This window comes from Coenobita brevimanus, chromosome 8, assembly GCF_032717465.1.
Source record: "Coenobita brevimanus isolate Jiangsu-jjx chromosome 8, ASM3271746v2, whole genome shotgun sequence".
Lineage (NCBI taxonomy): Eukaryota > Metazoa > Arthropoda > Malacostraca > Decapoda > Coenobitidae > Coenobita > Coenobita brevimanus.
The window spans coordinates 38,003,149-38,022,731 of NC_136961.1; positions in this window are offsets into that span (position 1 = coordinate 38,003,149).

Consider the following 19,583-nt stretch of genomic DNA (forward strand, 5'->3'; position numbering starts at 1 on the left):
AGGGCAATGCCTAGTTTGGTGGTAAGTATTTGGGAATCACATAGTTACATACTTCAGACGCTGAGAAATACTCTTATAACTTTACGAGATATTAAACATTATAATCCTTATTGTTTTCATGACGAAAAGGCAGGGTCAGTGCTGCATTTTAACATTAATGATGTTACATACAGTATATACCATCTATATGCGACCAATGGTGTTGCCATGCTGCGATGTGATCAACCAGTCCCCTTCAGTCGGAGTGACAATAATACACAACGTCTATCAACAATATAATTATTCTACCATCTTTCACCCTCCCATTTCTGAAGTATGTAATTATGTGATTCCCAAAATACTTACCACCAAACTAGGCATTGCCCTTTACGTGTTTCACCTACTAACTTCTTGCCCCCCCCCCCTCTCTCTCTCTCTCCCTTCCTTGCCTCTTAGTTTACGCCCTTCTACGTCGCAGTCTACCGTCACATTACCTGACACGATTAAATTAATATTTTACTTCCTTAACCCTTAGATGATGGGGATTTTCTTGTGGCGTCTTAGATCGTCTGGATCAGAATCAGACCGTTGTTTATGGGTTACTCGACTTTATCAAACCTTTAGCCTTTGGACATCACTAGTGTTTCCGTCACACAAGAAAAATCCTCTACAACTAGTCATAAAAAATACAAAAGATGTCAGCCATTTTTTAAGGGCTAACGCTGGATTACATACTTTTTTTTTTATATTTATACATAATAATACTAATAATAATCACAATAATAATTATTATTATTAATATAGTAATAAAACACCCGATATGTGTCATGTCTACACCACAGGCTCTCTTCCTCCTCTGTCTTGTTGCCTCCCTCTCCCTCCCGTCTCGTTGCCTCCCTCCCCCTCCCCCTCCCCCTCTCTGTCTCCTCCCTTTTCTCTTACTCTGGTGGATGAGTGTTGCGCCCTCTATGGGCTATATTTGGAAACATGCCTGGCAGGGACTGTCGGCGAACTTTTGCTCGTAGGTGTACCTCCTCCCCCGTGACAATCAGAATGGGTCGGATTCCCTCACCCAGGTCGACCGCCTGGAGCAGAACACAGAGGTGGCTCCGAACTGATACGACCAAATGTGGGCGTTGAGTGTCAGAAGGCGATGGTAGGAAGATACTGTACGTCTAGCCGATCCTTGTAGTCCACATTAAGAGGGCGAGATGGGCTGCCCTCCTTTGCCTGAGGAGGGGAGGACTCATCGACTTCCTCCCCAGCCAAGGAGGAGGTCGATGCATCCTCGGCCATGGATGTGGAGGCAGAAGAATCCCACCCCTCCTCAGTCACTGATGGTGGTGGATCGTGGACAAGTTCAGAGCCAGGTCGGTGTTCTGTGTGGCAGTCTTCCGGTTGAGGGGATTATCCAACCTTAGTCTCTTCCTCGGTGTTGTGTGGAGGGTGGCAGGCTGGGCCCGACGCTTCCTATGGAGAGGGGCAGAAAGCACATTGCGGGCAAAGCACTTGGAGATGACAAGGCAAGGCAGCCCACTCTCCTCAAAGATCTGAGGGAGAAGATCGTGCGAAGCCCCGTTGTAACTCCTGCAAAAAGCCCTCGCCGTCACGATGCAGATTTCATCAATGGTGCTTATCTCCCTAGGACACTCACGACCCCTGGCCTGGCGTCCCTGAGCTGTGAGACATCGCTGTGCATGGTTAGAACTCTGTACAGTTACGCCTCCCGGCCCAATAACAGCCCTTTCTTCAGGACTCTTAGGAGTTCCAAAGAGACAAAACTCCGCCGTCTCACCATCACCAAGGGAGTGCTGGAGATGCCGTGGGTTTGGTGCATCGACAGCCTGGCGGTGCATGAAAACATCATTGATAGTATCCTGGCGCTTGGTGAAACTGTACCCTGCCCTGACACTGAACAAGACCACAGTTCCCCTGATCTTCTTCTGGACTGCTGGAGACTGGGATCTGACTCTTGCCCCCCTTCAGTGGGTCACAGGCTGTAGCAGGTGATATGGCCTCCATCGTAGCTTGATCTGAACTCTGATGCTCTCTCTCTCTCTCTCTCTTCTTGATGGTTCTGTCATGGGTGGCTATTCATATATGATTCCTGTGAATGAGATGGAGACAGGTGGGTGGTGCAGATCAGCTAAGGTGATCACTCATTGGCTGCGTCATTGGCTAAGCCTTTATGACGTTTTGATGATGGTACTATCTGGAAATCTTTGACTTGTGTGCTTATGGTAAGTTGATTTGTGATAATGCTGATTGTCCCTAGAAACAAGAGACAGTGAGGATCTTGTTCTCTGTCGATTATTTTAGTGATCTCATCCAGACCTTGTCGTGTCAGGTGGGAGTTGTGTAGGGTGGCATAGTGGTTCTTCATGGCTTCATTATGTGGGTGCCAGGTGAGGCACCTTGATAGTCTAGTCTGTGTTATTCCAATGTATGAGGTTCACCCTCCTGACTGTTGCAGTTATGCTGGTAAATGGCATGGTCCCCCTGAAGGGGTGTCTTGGTCACAGCGGATCAGTTATGACGCAGAAGGTGGACTGTTTTCCTTGTTTTGTAGATGATGAGAGCAATGTGTTTGTCCGTGTCTGTATGGGGAACATTTCTGTATTGTGTCCTTGATGATCTAATCATCCGTCTGTAGACATGTGGTTTCTGTAGTATATAATTATGTGTTCGCCGGTTGTGGATGTAGTGGTGTCTCGGTGAGTATACCATTCTTCCATGTGTCTCTTAGTTACGTCGGATACCTCGGTGTTAGTGTAGCCGTCGCTAACGAGGATTTAAGTCACATGTTCTAGTTCCTAGTTTGCGTCTTTCAAAGTGGAGCAGTGGGAAAGGGCTCTTCTGATGTAGGCACTGCTGGTGGAGTGCAGCTAATGTCTGGAGCACTCACTATCTCCATTCAGGCAGAGTTTTTTGTTCTTGGGCTTAGTGAATACTGTAGTCTTGAATCCTACAATGTGTGCAGTGACGAGTATGTCCAGGAAGGGAAATGTCCGTCATTGGCTTCTTCATTATCAACAAGGAGGAATACATTCAGAAAATCAACATCATTCTCAGTGATACTTCTAAGTTCAGAGAGAGAACTCATAACCCCAGAGACTCTGTCGAGAAGCGGGTTAATGCCACCATCTCCACTATCAACACCACCACAAACGGCCTATATTTTCAGAAGCTAACTGGCAAGTACTCATCCAGTTACTCCTATGGCAACGTCAAGACGCACAAGCCTGGCAACCCTCTACACCTCATCATCTTACAGATACACACCACCACCTACACCATAGCCAAGAAACTCAATGGACTCCTGATCCCATATGTACCTAACACTTACAACCTATCCTCTGCTTCAGACTTCCTTGAAGTCCTGCCGACAACATCATCGCCTCCCTTGACTTCAAAAGCCTTTTCTCCAGCGTTCATGTGGACAAGACAATTGACTTCACACTCGACAATGTATACCATTGCGAAGAGAACAAGCCCCTCGACATCCCAGAGATGGTCCTGAAGACTGCTGGACCTCTGCAGAAAAGAAGCTCCTTTCGCTTGCCGAACAGTTTGAGGTATCAGCAGATCGGTGGTGTAACATTGGGCAGCCCCCTCGGAGTACTGTTTGCTATTTTCTACATGGGAACCATCGAATTCTAGCTACTAGCCACCTTTCTCTATACTGCTGCTATGTTCACGGCATCTTTGTTCGTATCAAGGACCTTCAGGAGCTGCAGGACCTCAGACAGCACTTCATCGCTTCCTCAGGACTTAATTTCACTTATGAAGAAGCCATTGACGGATGCCTTCCCTTCCTGGACATACTCGTCACTGCACACAATGTAGGATTCAAGACTACAGTATGCATCAAGCCCAAGATCAAACGACTCTGCCTGAATGGAGATAATGAGTGTCCCAGACGTGAGCTGGGCTCCATCATCAGCGGCTACTTCAGGAGCGTCCCCTATCACTGCTGCACTTGGAAAGACGCCTACTAGGAACTAGAATGCGTGACTCAAGTCCTTGTTAACAACGGCTACACTAATACAGACATATCCAACATAATTAAGAGATAGATAGACAAATGGTACACTCACCAAGTCACCACTACATCCACAACCAGCAAACATATCAAGATATATAAACTACAGAAACCAAATGTCTACAGACTACAAGACAGAATATTATCAAGGACACTGAGCACAGAAATATACGCCATACAGATACGGAACAACACATTGATAACATCATCTACTACAAAACAAGTAAAAAAAGTCCACCTTCTGCTTCATAACAGACCCACCGTGACCAAGACGCCCCTCCTGGAGGACCATGTCACTTACCAGCAGAACTGCAACAGTCAGGAGTGTGGACCTCACTCATAAATTGGAATGACAAGAATAGACTCTAGAGGTGCCTCACCTGCAACTTACAAAAAGGAGTCATGTAGAACCACTACACCACCCCACACAACTCCCACCTGACAGGACAAGACCTGGATGAGAACACCAAATAATCGACTGAGAACAAGACCCTCACAGGCTCTTGTTTCTAGAGGCAATCTGTATTATCACAAAACAACCTACAGTAAAAACACAAGTCAAAGATTTCCAAATCCCTTTCAGTAATTCAGGGGTTGTTTACAAAATCCCGTGTAAAAGCTGTAACAAATTTTTCATAGGACAATCTGGAAAAGATTTGGAAACTAGAATTTCACAACATAAATACAGTGTAAGGACAGCCCAACAGAGTAGTGGTTTATTTCAGCACAAAGCATCCAGTGATCACCCTATTGACTTGACAGGTTCCAAGATTCTAGCAAGATCAAAAATCTTAGATGAAAGAAATTTAATTGAATCTTGTCTAATTTCTGGCACATATGAAAAGAATGTAAACGTGAACTATGGTCATTTTAAGTGTGATAAATTGTTAACTGAATTAATTTTAAAGCAGTATCCCCCAACAAATGAATGTTCCTTGTCATCTATTGGTAGTGTAGTCACACCTGTGTGGGACACACCTAGCATTAATCCTCTAGGTCTTAAGTTAAGCAGCAGTATTTATCCCCTCCTCCCTCCTCCCTCTCCCCTTCCCCCTTCCCTCCCTTCCCCCTCCCCCTCCCCTTTCCTCCCCTCCTACTCCCTTCTCCTTTGTCACGTGCATCCCTAAGGACGATTCAGGTCATCATTTGTTGTGTTCCACTCCCTGCTGCAGGTGACCATAAGTTAAGCCGCAGGTAAAAATTCAGGTCATCCTTTGTTCTGTGTGCCACTACCTGCCACGGGTGTGCATAAAAGACCTCTACCGTTTACGTTTCTGTCTCACTCTGTCTGAAGATGTAATATACGAAAGTACTCACTGTTGCTCCTTTCATTTCTCCTGTGGTTATTTTGCATACATATCTTCACGGTGAAGTGAAGTCTCTGCATATATATATATATATATATATATATATATATATATATATATAAATATAACAATAGGCTCAAGGATTGTGTGGGTAAGACTGAAAGTTGGACTACAAATATGGGCGATTGTGTGCGTGTATGCGCCAACGCAAGATCATCCAAACAGAGTGAAAGAAGAGTTCTGGACAGATGTTGAAGTGTGCTTAGAAAAGTTTGAAAGGAATGAGGGAGTGTTTTTGACTGGTGATATGAATGGTAAAGTAGGGAATGTGAAGGTGGATGGAGTAGTTGATGAATGGGGTGTGCCTGCTGAGATGGATGAGAATGGCAGTGCTTTAGGTGACATTTGTGCCAGGAGGGGGTTGGTGATAGCCAATACCCTCTTCAGGCACAAAGTGATCCAGGGTACACATGGTGATTGATGAGAAGGGTGGATGGTGAACTGAATAAAAGGAAGGCAATGATTGATTATTTGTGTGTGGATGAAAGGATGCGAAGATGTGTAAAGGATGCAAGAGCATATACAGGTTGAGGGAGTGGACTTTCTGACCACCGCTTGGTGGTGGTGAGAATCAAGGTCCAAGTAAAATGGAGAAACATAAGAAGAGAAAAACGGGAGGAAGGAATAGATGCAAGGAGAGTGGAAAGATTACAAGACGATGAGAAAAAGGCAGAATATAAGAGGGAAGTCGAGGAACGATTGGGTAAATATGAATTGGAGCAGATGGGGGATGTGGAAGGTGTGTGCAAGATGTTCACAGAAGAAATCTGTGAAGCATATGAGGTGGTGTGTGGGGTGGAGAGAAGACGAAAGGGGGTGCAAGGAACAGCATGGTGGAACGAAGAGGTGAGACAGGCTGTGGGAAAAAAAAAAAAAAAAAATGAATGTGTGAGAAATAGGGGCATCGAAGAAGTTGGGAGATGGAAGGGAGAGTTATATGTAGAAAGGAAGAGAGAGGTGAAAAGATTTGTAAGAGAGAGTAAGAAGAGAGTGGATGAGGAATTTGGAAGGAATTTGAATGTAAAGTGGAGGGAATGTAAGAAAATATTCTGGAAAGAGGTAAAGAGAGCCAGATTCGGTGGTAATAAAGTTAGTAGGGGAGTGAAAGATAAAAATGGTAGATTACTACTTGAGAAGGGAGAAAAGGTGAGCAGATACAGAAAATACTTTAAGGAATAACTGAACACTGAGAATGAAAGTAATGCGAATATCAGTGGCTGGGGAATGGCTAGGAGAAGGAGGGAGGTGAGAAAACAGGAAGAAATCAGTAGGGTGGAAGTTATGGAAGCAATGAAGAAAGCCAAAATGGGGAAAGCCCCAGGAATTGATGGAGTGTGTGGTGAAATGCTGAAGCATTGGGGGAGAGATAGTTGTAGAATGGATGTGGAAGATGTACAGATTGGCCTGGGAGGAAGGTAGAGTCCCAGAGTATTGGAAGTCAGGTATAATTATTTCCCTGTACAAAGGGAAAGGGGAAAAAGAAGTGTGTGGTAATCATTTAGACATTTGTCTTCTTAGTGTAATAGGAAAAGTATAAGGTAGGATACGTATTGACAGAGTTGGGGAAATAACAGAGGAATTAGTTGGACAAGAACAGGGAGGCTTTAGGAAGGGAAGAGGCTGTGTAGATCAGATATTCATTCTTAGATCTTTAGTGGAAAAGTTTCTAGAGAAGGGAAGGAAGTTGTATACGGCCTTCATGGATTTGGAGAAAGCATATGACAGGGTGTTAACTGAGATGCAGTAAGGGAGGGATGGGCAGAGTATTTTGAAAGATTGTTAGATGTAGAGGAGGAAAGGGTGGCTGAGATTGTGGCGGATGGAAGGGTGCAAGGAATAAATGTGTTGGGAGAGTTGAATGATTCTTTGATCACGAAGGAGGAAGTGGAGAAGGCAGTAAAGGAGATGAAAACAGGGAAAGCTGCAGGTGTGGATGGGTGTGCTGTGGAATGCCTGAAGGGTGGTGGAGTGACTATTATTGACTGGTTAGTAAGATTGTTGAATGTGTGCTTTGTGAAAGGTATAGTGCCAATTGACTGAGCAAGTGCTTGTGTGGTCCCGTTGTATAAAGACAAGGGTGATAAGTATGAATGTACTAGCTTTATGGATATAAGTCTCTTGAGTGTTGTAGGTAAGGTGTATGGCAAAGTGTTAATTATGAGAGTTAGAGAGGGTACAGAGGGGGTGATTGGTGATGAGCAGTGTGGCTTTAGGAGAGGGAGAGGATGCGTGGATCAAGTGTTCGCTGTGAGACAAGTGTGTGAAAAGTATTTAGCGAGAGGCAAGGATGTGTTTTGGCCAATCATGGATTTAGAGAAAGAGTATGATAGTATTGATAGGGAGGCTTTGTGGACTGCTTTAAGACTGTTTGGACTTGATGGCAGGTTACTAAAAGGGGTGAAGAGTTTTTATGTAAATAGTAGAGCGTGTGTAAGAGTGGGAAATGCTGTGAGTGGTTTTCCATGAGAGTGGGGCTGTGACAGGGATTTGTGATGTCGCCTTGGTTGTTTAATATTTATATGGATGGTGTTGTAAGGGAGGTGAATGCAAGAGTTTTTGGTGGACGTCTGAGTCTGGTGAATGTTGATGGTGGAGAATGGAATCTGAAGCAGTATGATACTGCACTGGTGGCTGATTGAGAGGAGAGATTGAGAGAGTTGGTAGAGGAGTTTGGAAGGGTGTGTGAAAGGAGGAAATTGAAAGTAAATGAGAATAAGAGTAAAGTGATGAAGTGTACGAGGTTGGTAGATGGTAGGGAGATGAATATAGTTTTGAATGGCGAGTTGCTTGAGGAGGTAGAGTGTTTTAAATATCTAGGGTCACATGTTGCTGCGGATGGAAGAATAGATGCAGAAGTGAAGTTTAGAATAAATGAAGTAGGAGAGGTGCTGGGAAGAATGAAAAAAGTGTTTAAATGTCGTTCGCTTAGAATTGATGTAAAGAGAAGCTGTATGAGGGTGTTGTGGTACCGACTGCTTTATATGGGGCTGAAACATGGAATATGGGTGTAGCAGAGAGGAAAAGTTTGAATGTAATGGAGATGAGGTGTCTGAGGAGTATGTGTGGAGTGACGTGTATGGATCGAGTGCGGAATGATGAAGTGCGAAGGAGAACTGGAGTTGTTCGGGAGATGGCTGGTAGAGTTGAGCAGAGGGTGTTGCGATGGTTTGGGCATATGGAGAGAATGGATAATAAGCGATTGGTGAAAAAGATAACTAGATCTGATGTGAGAGGTGTAAGGCTGAGAGGAAGACCACGAATAGGATGGATGGACAGTGTGAAGAGAGTGCTGGATGCGAGAGGGATGTCTGTTGAGCAAGGAAGAGTGGCTGTGCATGACAGAAATAAATGGAGAGAAATTGTGAATGAATAGGTGATGACGCAGCCCTGAGGGGATATTCTCCCGCATTTGGTCTGATCAGCTGTTTCAGGCCAGATGCGGGTAAGGGGATGAGTCTGTTATGATGTGGCAGGGGTAAACCAGCTCTGCTGTTGGGCCCTTCTGTGGATGTCACTAATTGCATTGCGCAGTTGACCCTTGTGCGGTGTGGTGCGGTGAGGATCTGTCCGTTCTCCCCTTTGGGGCTAAGATGCGAATGAATGTGTTTGAATGGATGAGTAAATGGGGAGTGTGTCGTCCTGTCACGGCTACCTCCCTTTCCTTGAGGGAAGCAGCCTAGGTATATAGATACATAGATAGATATGACAGGGTGCATAGACAAGGACTGTGGAATGAATTAAGAATATATGGAGTAGATGGGAAGTTGCTGAATGCTGTGAAGAGTATGTATGAGGGTGCTAAGGCTACAGTGCATGTAGATAGTGAACTGAGTACTGAGTGACTTTTTCTATTTGAAAGTTGGGTTTAAAGAGGGATGTGTCATATCTCTATGGTTGTTCAGTCTGTATATGGATGAGTTATAAAATAGATATAAGGTAGGGCACTGGATGTTGGAGTGGCCGTAATGAGAGAGGGCAGTGTTTGGAAACTCCCTATACTGTTGTTTGCAGATGATACGGTGTTGTTAAGTGAAGACGAAGGGGAGCTGCAAGGCTTGGTGGATGAGGTTGGGAGAGTGTGTAAGAAACGGAATCTAAAGGTGACTGTAGGAAAGAGTAAAGTTATGGTCTTCGAGAGAGGTGAAGTCAGTTTATGTACAGTGAGGTTGGATGATGAGGAAATTGAAAATGTGAGTACGTTTAAGTACTTGGATAGTGTGATGAGTAAGGATGGAAGTTTGGAGAGTGAAGTGCTTGAAAGGGTACAACAAGGAAGAAAGGTTGCTGGTTCCTTGAAGGCAGTGATAAGAAACAGGGAAGTGAGCATGGAAGTGAAAAACTTACTACATAACAGGATTGTGATATCAACTCTAATGTATGGAAGTGAAGCTTGGACTTTGTTGGAGGGACACAAGTTAAGAATGAGAGCACTTGAAATGAGTTATTTGAATGGAGCCTGTGAAAAGGCAGACTGACAAATGAGGATGTCAAGGAGCATTGTGGTGTGGATGTGGATGTGATAGGAAGCGTTAGGAGAAACACAATGAGGTGGTTTGGCCATGTGAAGAGTATGGAGAGTGAGAGACTGACGAGGAAAGTGTGAGTGAGGTTGACCCATCAACCTCAGAGGAAGGGGAAGGCCAAGGATGAGATGGAGGGATGGATTGGAGAGGTATATGAGAGAGAGGGGTGTGGATTGGGAGCCGGGCAGTGAAATGGCGGGGGACAGGGTGACATGGAGGCGATTTGTTTGTGGCCATCCCGTATGGGATTAAGGCGTCTGGAAATATATATATATATATATATATATATATATATATATATATATATATATATATATATATATATATATATATAAACAGAGAGAGAGAGAGAGAGAGAGAGAGAGAGAGAGATATGGGCTGTTCATCTAATTTAGTTTTTTGTTTTTTGGTTTTGTTATTGCTGATTACCTACATCTTTTGTGGTAGGTGGAGAGCTCACCATCCACTCACTCGATGTAGTTCTGGTCTCGCGTGTCTGCCCTTACCTCCCCTCCATCCTTCTTTCCTTCCATCCTCTTCTGTATTTCTTTCTTTCAGTCTTTCCTCATCCTTCTGCCTACGAGTTACTTTACACTCCCCCTTCTGTCTTTCTTTCCTTCATTCTTTTCTCTTTTTATTGTCTGTGGGTGACCCTACACTAAGTGACAAGCCAAATGGTTTCCTCTACACCAGGAAACCATTTACTATGCAAGGTGGTAACCATATAACCAGACTTTGGCGCCTGGCGGTTTAGTGAGTAATTACGGCACTCCAATCGGATTGAGCTGGTGAAGGTTTATATCCAAGGGGTAGTTGGGGTTTATTGCTCATGTAATGCCACTCAAGGATGAGTGAGACTGGTCACTTTCATCTTAAATATCAGGACCAATATGCCTAGCCCCAGGCTCCCACACTCCTCATGGGGCAATGTAGGACTGGATGATGAGTAAATGAATGAACCTAGAACCTTTTTCATTTGAGAAGTGCTGTATCATTTTTACCTCTGCTGTTGTAGTATTCAGTGTTCTTATGGTGTCCTTGTTTGCATCCCTGAATACTGCAGGAGTGCAGTAATCGTCCAGTAGTGCACCGTCATCCCCGATCCGCATTCTTCAATGCAAGAATTAATCGATACTCCCAGCCCTTCATACTAGCAGCAGAGCAACCCTCGGAGTGTCCTTTAAAGCTGTTTTGCGTCAGGGTGTGACATACACCCTTTTAAGTGCAATGTGTCCATCCATCTTGCAATGAACATGGACTTGATTGACATTATTAATGGCATAGGATCCTCAAACGTTGCATATCCCGAGGCATCCCGTCGGCATATGGGTATGTCGCAACGTTATGTCATTGCCAGTCCCGTCGACGTACTGGTACATTGTGCAATTGCAAGGTTCATAATTTACACAAATGTCAAATCTCGCGCTTGATTTTGGGTACGTAAGGTTGGGAGACCTTCCTCTACCTGCCACCAGGCGGGGACACTCGGCGACCCCGCATGACCCGTGCTCACCCTCAGTTCGGTCACTCACCTGTTAACAGTGACCCAGGTCAGACATGGTGTACAGAGGCCTCTCAGAGGAGGAAATTCAAGCCGCCCTGGATGCCTTCACAGGCAACAGTGATTCGCACCTTGATGATGAGGTGGGAGACAAGGATTATGTCCAACCAGAGGAGGAGGAAAGTAGCAGCAGTGATGAGGAGGTCCTGTCCCCGAGGAAGTGGCGCTGCGTCACCTATTGTGCCGCTAGAGAGGGCCAGCCTGCACCAAAACATGATGCAATAACCTCTCTGCAGCCTCTACGTGATGTGGAGCCCGAAATCGAGGACGAGGATGAGGATGGAGCCATGGGACGTGCTGCCATGTGGTACGGCTGCAAGATAATCACACATTGCGGACCCGAGCACATAGCACGTCGTACTAGCAGGTATGGGGCTAATGTTTCGTTTGTGGAGGGTGGAAGTGGCGTGGAGGGAGTGGCGAGCGAAATCGAAAGTGTTGGGGCGATCATTGAAAGTGAGAGTGATGGGAGTGAGTCATCGCTCTCCTGTGGTGGTGTGAGGAGGGGGAGCGTATCACATGGGGCAGTGAGTGTGCGTGGTGAATCACGCGGTGTGATGATGGAGCAGGGAGGTGAAGAGGAGCCACTCCCCAGCACGTCTTATGCTCCCCAATATTCCTGGACTTCCTTCCCACAGCCCCGTGATGTTCCCCAAGGCTGTAAGGGTAAGGGAAAGGGAAAGGGAAAGGGTAAAGGCCGAGGGAAGAGGACTGTGAGTGGGGAAGCCCTCCACACTCCACCTCCCCAACCTCCCCCACCAGCATATCCTCCCCACCCCAACGAAGGCGACGATGGGGACAATGGGGGCGAGGGTAATGTGAGTTGGAATTGGGAAGAAGGCAGTGATTTTTCTCCTATCATTCACCCCTTCACTGAGCAGGGACGCGCTGGCTGCATAGCTCCAGGATTTCACCGTTGCTCCACCAGGCTGTTTTTTTTCCACCTGTACTTTGGTGAGGGTTTTGTGGAGCAGATAGTGGAACAAACCAACCGTTTTGCTAGCAGCCAGTGCCGTGAGAGTGAACGACTGGGCACAAAGGAGCAGGCATTCGATCATTTATGATTACCCTGTCTCCCTCGCGGAAATGTTTTTATTTTTTGCCCTGGTACTTTTGATGGGTATTGTACGTAAAAACAGTATTCCATCATACTGGACAATGGACCCTATCATGCAGACACCTATATTTGGCAAGATCATGAGCCGTAATCGGTTTAAGCAAATTCTAAGCCGCCTCCATCTTTACGATGCTGATGATCCTGCCAATGCAAATGACACTGATAAGATGAGGCGAATTAGGTTGGTTTTTGATCACCTATGGCAAACATTCCATTCCTCATTTTATCCTTATAGAGACCTTGTCATTGATGAGAGTCTCGTGTTGTTAAGAGGCAATATTTCCTTTTGCCAGTACATACCCAGCAAAAGGCACTGGTTTGGATTCAAGATCTTTGTTATGTGACTGTAGGACTGGTTATGTGCAAGACTTAGTCTTGTACACCGGTGCACAGATAGACATAATAGAAGATCGGAGTATTGGACTGTCTGGAGCAGTGGTAAAGACAATGACTGAAGACTACCTTCATCGTGGTCATGTCCTTTACCTAGATAACTGGTACACTAGCCCCCTTCTTGCTCGTTATCTACACCTGCATGACACGGGACTCTGTGGTACTGTCAAGGTGAACTGGGGTCACATGGTCAAGGTGGAGCGGAAACTAGAAAAAAATGAGATGGTCTTCTTCAAGGCTAACAACATCCTAGCTACAGTGTGGAACCACAACAGAGAAGTCTGCCTCTTGTCCATGGTTCACCGTCCATTGATGCACCGTACAGAGTCCGTGGATTACCGCAGTGAGAGGAGGTGCCACATCTGGAAACCTGAGTGTGTGCTTTATTATAACATCAACATTAGGCTGGTGGACCAGTCAGACTTCATGATATCCGGTGTCGAGTGTGCCAGGACCACGATGAAGTGGTACAAGAAGCTCTTCTTTCACCTGCTCGATATACCTGCCCTCAATTGCCACCACCTGCATGCCATGACAACAGGAGTGCAGGAAACCTTTGAAGGGTTTGTGAGGGAGCTTGGACGTGAGATTTTAGCCAGGTATGCGGTCGAGAGGCTCCAACAACGCACATGCACTGCCCCTACCGCCCAAACTCCCCTGAGAATATCCACCCGCCATTTTCCCACTCCTATACCTCCCCAGCCAAATAGACCTAGGCCCCAACGCAGTTGTCATTTTTTTTTTTTAAATGTGACCGACTCTGGGCATAGGCTTCACAGCCTGCTTTCAAGGTGTGGTAATTCCCGTGTGAGACCCACCACTCAGAGAAAAGACACCCGCTATAAGTGCGTTGAGTGTAACGTGGGTCTCCGCATTCGTCCTTGTTTCAGTGAATATCACATCTTGACGCAGTTCTAATTTGGTGTGAATGAGATATGACGCTCATACTCAGGAAGAAATGCGACATACAGACGCTCAGTGTAATTATGAGGCCCGTAAATATGTAAATAGTAGTATAAAAGTGTAAATGGGTGTAATGTAAGTGGAAAATTATGTAAGTGCATAAATATATTCCAAGTCGAAACATTCCTAGCAAGTGTATATGGATGCGATATTCTGATGCTCAGTGGAATAAATAAGGCCAGAAATATGTAAATAGTTGTATAAAGTGGAAACAGGTGTACTGTAAGTGGAAAATTATTATGTACGTGAATACATATAATCTAAGTCGAAACATTCCTAGCGAATGTATATAGATGCAATATTCAGACGCTCAGTGGAATAATAATTAAGGCCCGTAAATATGTAAATAGTAGTATAAGGTGGAAAAGGGTGTAATGTAAGTGGGGAAGTATACTGGAAGTGAAGAAATAAAGTATAAGTTGAAACACGAGTGGTAGCGAGTGTGCTTGCTACGTGAATATGCGCTACCCCCCCTGGGTAGGGGGGTTTCAAGAATACTCCCCCAGTATCCCTGCTTGTCGTACAAGGCGACTAAAAGGGTTGGTGGTGGGTTAGTGCCCCACCCCATAAAAAGAACTAAACAAGCGAATAAAGCGCCTCGGACCAGGACGGACCATACATTGACAACTAAGGAATGGACTAAGGACATTTTGAGGGTGGGAACATGGAATGTGAGAAGAGTGAATGATGAAGTGAAAGAGAGAGAGATTGTTCAGGTGCTTGAGGATGCAAGAGTGGATATATGTGGATTGACTGAAACTAAATGGTGAGGTGAAAGGGTGAGAGAATGTGAATATAGTTTAGGTATATGTGCAGGAGTTAATGAGAATGAGAGGGCAAGAGAGGGAGTATGTCTGATGATAAGCAAGAAGTGGAAGGAGAATATAAGAGTATGGAACAGTGGGTGCAAGGATTGTATGGGTGAGGATGAAAGTAGGTATACAAGCATGGGCGATTGTATGTGTGTATGCTCCAACAGAGGACCGAGTGGCAAGAGTGAAAGATGAGTTTTGGCGAGAGTATAAGCATGTATGGACAAATTTGAGAGGAGCAAGAGAGTGCTTTTGATTGGAGACATGAATGCCAAAGTTGGGAATGTATGAGTGGATGGAGTGGTTGGTCAGTGGGGTGTGCCAGCTGACGTAGATGGGAATGGTAGTGCTTTGGTGGACATCTGTGCTGGTAAGAGGTTGGCAATAGCCAACACCTACTTTCGACATAAGATGATCCACCGGTATACATGGAGTGTAATGAGGAGGATGGATGGTGAACTTGTTGAACGAAAGGCAGTGATAGACTACGTGTGTGTGGATGACCGAATAAGACAAGTGTTGGATGCAAGAGTGTGGAGAGGGTGGGGGAATGGAGTCTCGGACCATCACTTAGTGATGGCCAAGGTAAAGCTGCAAAGAAAATGGTTGAAGAGACGAAGGGGAGGACAGGAGGAAACAGCTCCTGTGAGAAGAGTGGAGAATTTGCAAGATAGTGAGAAAATGACAGAGCATAAGAGCATAGTGCAGGAAAGATTGGGAAGGTATGAGCTAGAGCAGATGGAAGAGATGGAAGACGTATGTAAGATATTTACGGAAGAGATAGGCGCAGCGTGTGAGGTGGTTTGTGAAGTGAGAAGATGCAAGGGTGTGCAAGGGACAGCATGGTGGAATGATGAGGTGAAACGAGCTGAGGAACAAAAGAAGAAGGCATATAGTGAATGGTTAGCTAGCAGAGGTAGGGGAGAAGATGAGAGAGACAAGAGAGAGGTATATGTGAGTAGGAGAAGGGAGGTGAAGAGACTGGTGAAGGAGAGTAAGAACAAAGTGGATGAAGAGTTTGGGAGGTTTCTGAGTGTGAAATGGAGATAGAGTAAGAAATTGTTTTGGAATGAGGCAAAGAAAGTATGGCAGTGTGAAAGGGGAAATAGCAGGGGAGTGAAAGATAGGAATAATAGATTGTTGGTGGAGAAGAGAGAGAAATTGAGGAGATGGAAGGAGCACTTTGAGGATTTGTTGAATGTAGAGAGTGACAGCTGTGCAAGTATAAGTGGTTGGGGAATGGCTGGGAGAAGAAGAGATGAGAGGAGGGAGGAAGAGATCAGTAGGACAGAAGTAGTGGAAGCAATGAAGAAGATCAAGTTGGAAAAGGTCCCAGGAATTGATGAAGTGTGTGGTGAAATGCTGAGGTATGGGGGTGAGATTGTTGTGGAGTGGATATGGAAGTTGTGTAGATTGGCTTGGGAAGAGGGAAGGGTTCCAGAGGACTGGAAATCAGGTATAATTGTTCCTTTATATAAAGGAAAAGGGGAGAGAGAAGTATGTGGTAACCATAGGGGTATTTGCCTTCTTAGTGTGACTAGTAAAATATATGGTAGAATACTCATTGATAGGGTTAGGCATATGACAGAGGAGCTAGTTGGAGAAGAACAAGGGGGATTTAGGAAGGGAAAAGGGTGTGTAGATCAGATATTTGTTCTAAGATGTTTAGTGGAGAAGTATCTAGAGAAGGGAAAGAAAGTGTATGCTGCCTTCATGGACTTGGAGAAAGCTTATGACAGAATAGATAGGCAAGGTATGTGGAAGGTATTAAGAATATATGGAGTGGATGGGAAATTGTTGAATGCTGTGAAGAGTATGTACCAGGGAGCTAGGGCTACGGTGCGAGTGGATGGTGAGCTGAGTGAGTTCTTTGATAAGTGTGGGACTGAAACAGGGTTGTTTGATGTCTCCATGGCTGTTTAATATATACCTGGATGGGGTAGTAAAGGAGGTGCAGGGTAGGGCAGTGGATGTGGGGGTGGATCTAATGAATGAGGGTGAGATTTGGAAGATTCCGGTGTTGCTGTTTGCTGATGATACAGTATTGTTGAGTGAAGATGAATGGGAGTTGGAAGGTTTGGTGAATGAATTTGGGACAGTGTGTAGGAGGAGGAAGCTGAAAGTTAATGCAAACAAAAGTAAAGTTATGGTGTTTGAGAGGAATGAAGTCACAGAATGTACAATGAGATTGGATGGTGAGGATATGGAGAGTGTGAGTGCATTCAAGTACTTGGGTAGTGTGTTGAGTAAGGATGGAACTTTGGGGGAAGAAGTGCGTGAAAGGGTACAGCAGGGAAGGAAGGTTGTTGGTTCACTGAAAGCAGTGATGAGAAATAGGGAGGTGAGTATAGAAGTTAAGAAGTCACTGCATGATAGTATTGTGATCCCTACCCTGACATATGGGAGCGAGGCGTGGACCTTGCAAGAGGGGAACAAGTCAAGAGTGAGAGCAGTGGAAATGAGTTACTTGAGACTAGCATGTGGAGTAACATGGAGGGACAAGTTGACGAATGAAGAAGTGAAGGAACGTTGTGGGGTGGATGTGGATGTGGTTGAGAAGATTAGGAGAAATAAACTGAGGTGGTTTGGACGTGTGGAGAGAATGGAGAATGAAAGACTGACTAAGAGGGTGTATGTAGGTAATGTGGAGGGAGGGAGAGGGAGCAGTAGACCGAGGATGAGGTTGAGGGATAGAGTTGAGAGGTATTTGAGGGAGGGGGGGGGTGAGTTGGGGGGAGGGTAGTCAAATGGTGGGTGACAGAGCAACTTGGAGGCGTTTTGTCTGCAGCCACACTTTGCGGGATTGGGGCGTCGAGCTATAGATAGATAGATAGATTTCGCTAAATATCCTCGTAAGGAATGTAAATAAGTGAAAACATTTACATTGGCTGAAAAATGGTACAATGTCATGAAAGCAATAATATGAAAGCAAAAAAATGTAATGTATGTTGAAAGAAGAGTCATAGCGAGTGCGCTGAGTAGGCAGATGTGCACAATAGTTTTGCTAAATATCATCGTAATGAATGGAAACAGCTGAAAACATTTACATAAAGTCAAAAATAGTAAAATGTCATTGAAACAGTATTATGTAAGTAGAAAAAATGATATGCTTCTTGAAACAAGACACTTAGCAACTTGCATTTAACCAATATGACCAAACTCACTATGCTCGCATGATGGAACAATGCCTATTTTTCTTATATATATCATTGAAAACCATTATATTGCTGTTGTGATGGTTTATTAGATCCAAATAAAAAAATAGAGATGTGTTCTTTGTTGTTTCTTCAAAATTACCTACCATAGAAAACGTGAGAGCCTGACACGTCAGTGACAGAATACGATACCTGACGCTGGGTGCCTCACCTGTTCTGACCACTTATGGACCCCGGTAAGCCCTTCCTTGGTGATTTTCCTTTGTTTCTCAACAAAATCGGAGGATTTAGCCAACAAAATTTTTTTTCCAAAATAGCTCGGGATTGGGGGGTATCACAGGGGGGAAATCGGTCGGGACGTGACGGGTTAAAAATAAGGCACCGAGGTAGACATGTTCATAACAGAGCATGAACTCTGGCATCACAAGTTAAGCGCAGGGAGGACATACCATAACCTATGCCACAACATGAAAACGATGTGTTCATCGTTTATATAACTCCTTGACATGCCAATAGGCTCTGACCCTATTCCATTCTTTATTAAGACACTAATGGAATTGATACAAGGATAAAAGAAGTGGCCTGATCTCCTTGCAGTAAGAAGCCCTAAGAATATTCAGCCAACGGAAAAACTGACAGGAATGTATATAATGGTGCTGGAAGAGGGAAACCTTTCTTCAGGCCGATCGAGCAGTAAGCGATACTCCCGTGACAGTGTGGGAAGGGTAGTACTTCGAAATTACACCCACTTAACTGACACCAAAATTACCATGCTCATCATCTATATAGTGGAGTTCTAAGCAAGTTTACTTCTATAAACACCCATTGGAAATGTATTTCATCAATTATGGCATCTACACTAAAATTAGGGTAGGAATATTGTGACTAGCTTAGGTTGGGTTGAGTCATCTCAATCTTTTGTGATATCTACATTAATATTAGTCACAGCTGGAAAGGTCGGATTTGGTTAGATTATCTCTCTGCACTATGGCTTCTACATTGTACTTAGGTGAGGTCAGGTCTAATTTGATTATGTTTGAAGAGTTAGGGTATTTCAGTTTAGGTTAGCTCATTTTAATATCCGTGCAATAATGGATGGGGATAGGAGTTCAAGAAACCCCCAGCCTTCCTGATTTACGAAGTACCTTGCATAACAAATCCTGGCAAAATTTATAGAAGATAAATTGCTCAGAACTGCATAAAGTAAATGGTGATCATATTAATTTCAGTGTAGGGTAATGATTGAGGTTGTGGTTGCATATTTAGTTCACCAGCGTTTACCTTGGGAGAGAAGATTTAGAGACCCTTTAGACTCTCTTATTGCATCAGATGAAGATTTAATAAGATTCTATCGGTTCCAAAGTGCTGTTCTTGATTCTACATGACTAAAGCAGTCCTATATTAGCAGAGCAATCACCCAAGTGAGTTATGAGCTTTATGAAAATCCTAGGAGAGATATTAAGACTCTTAGAACAATACAGGTGATAAACAATTAACCCTTTCGTGCACGGATAAGTTTTTAAGTTTTGTGTTCTACAACACATCTGTGTTTCTCCCCTCCTCCCCCTGGCTGCTGTGCGCTCCAAAAAAGTGTATTCTTGGCATATTTTCACCAGCCAAACATATTTATTTTGCCACAAAACCTCCATATTCCTATTCGTCGATGTTTGT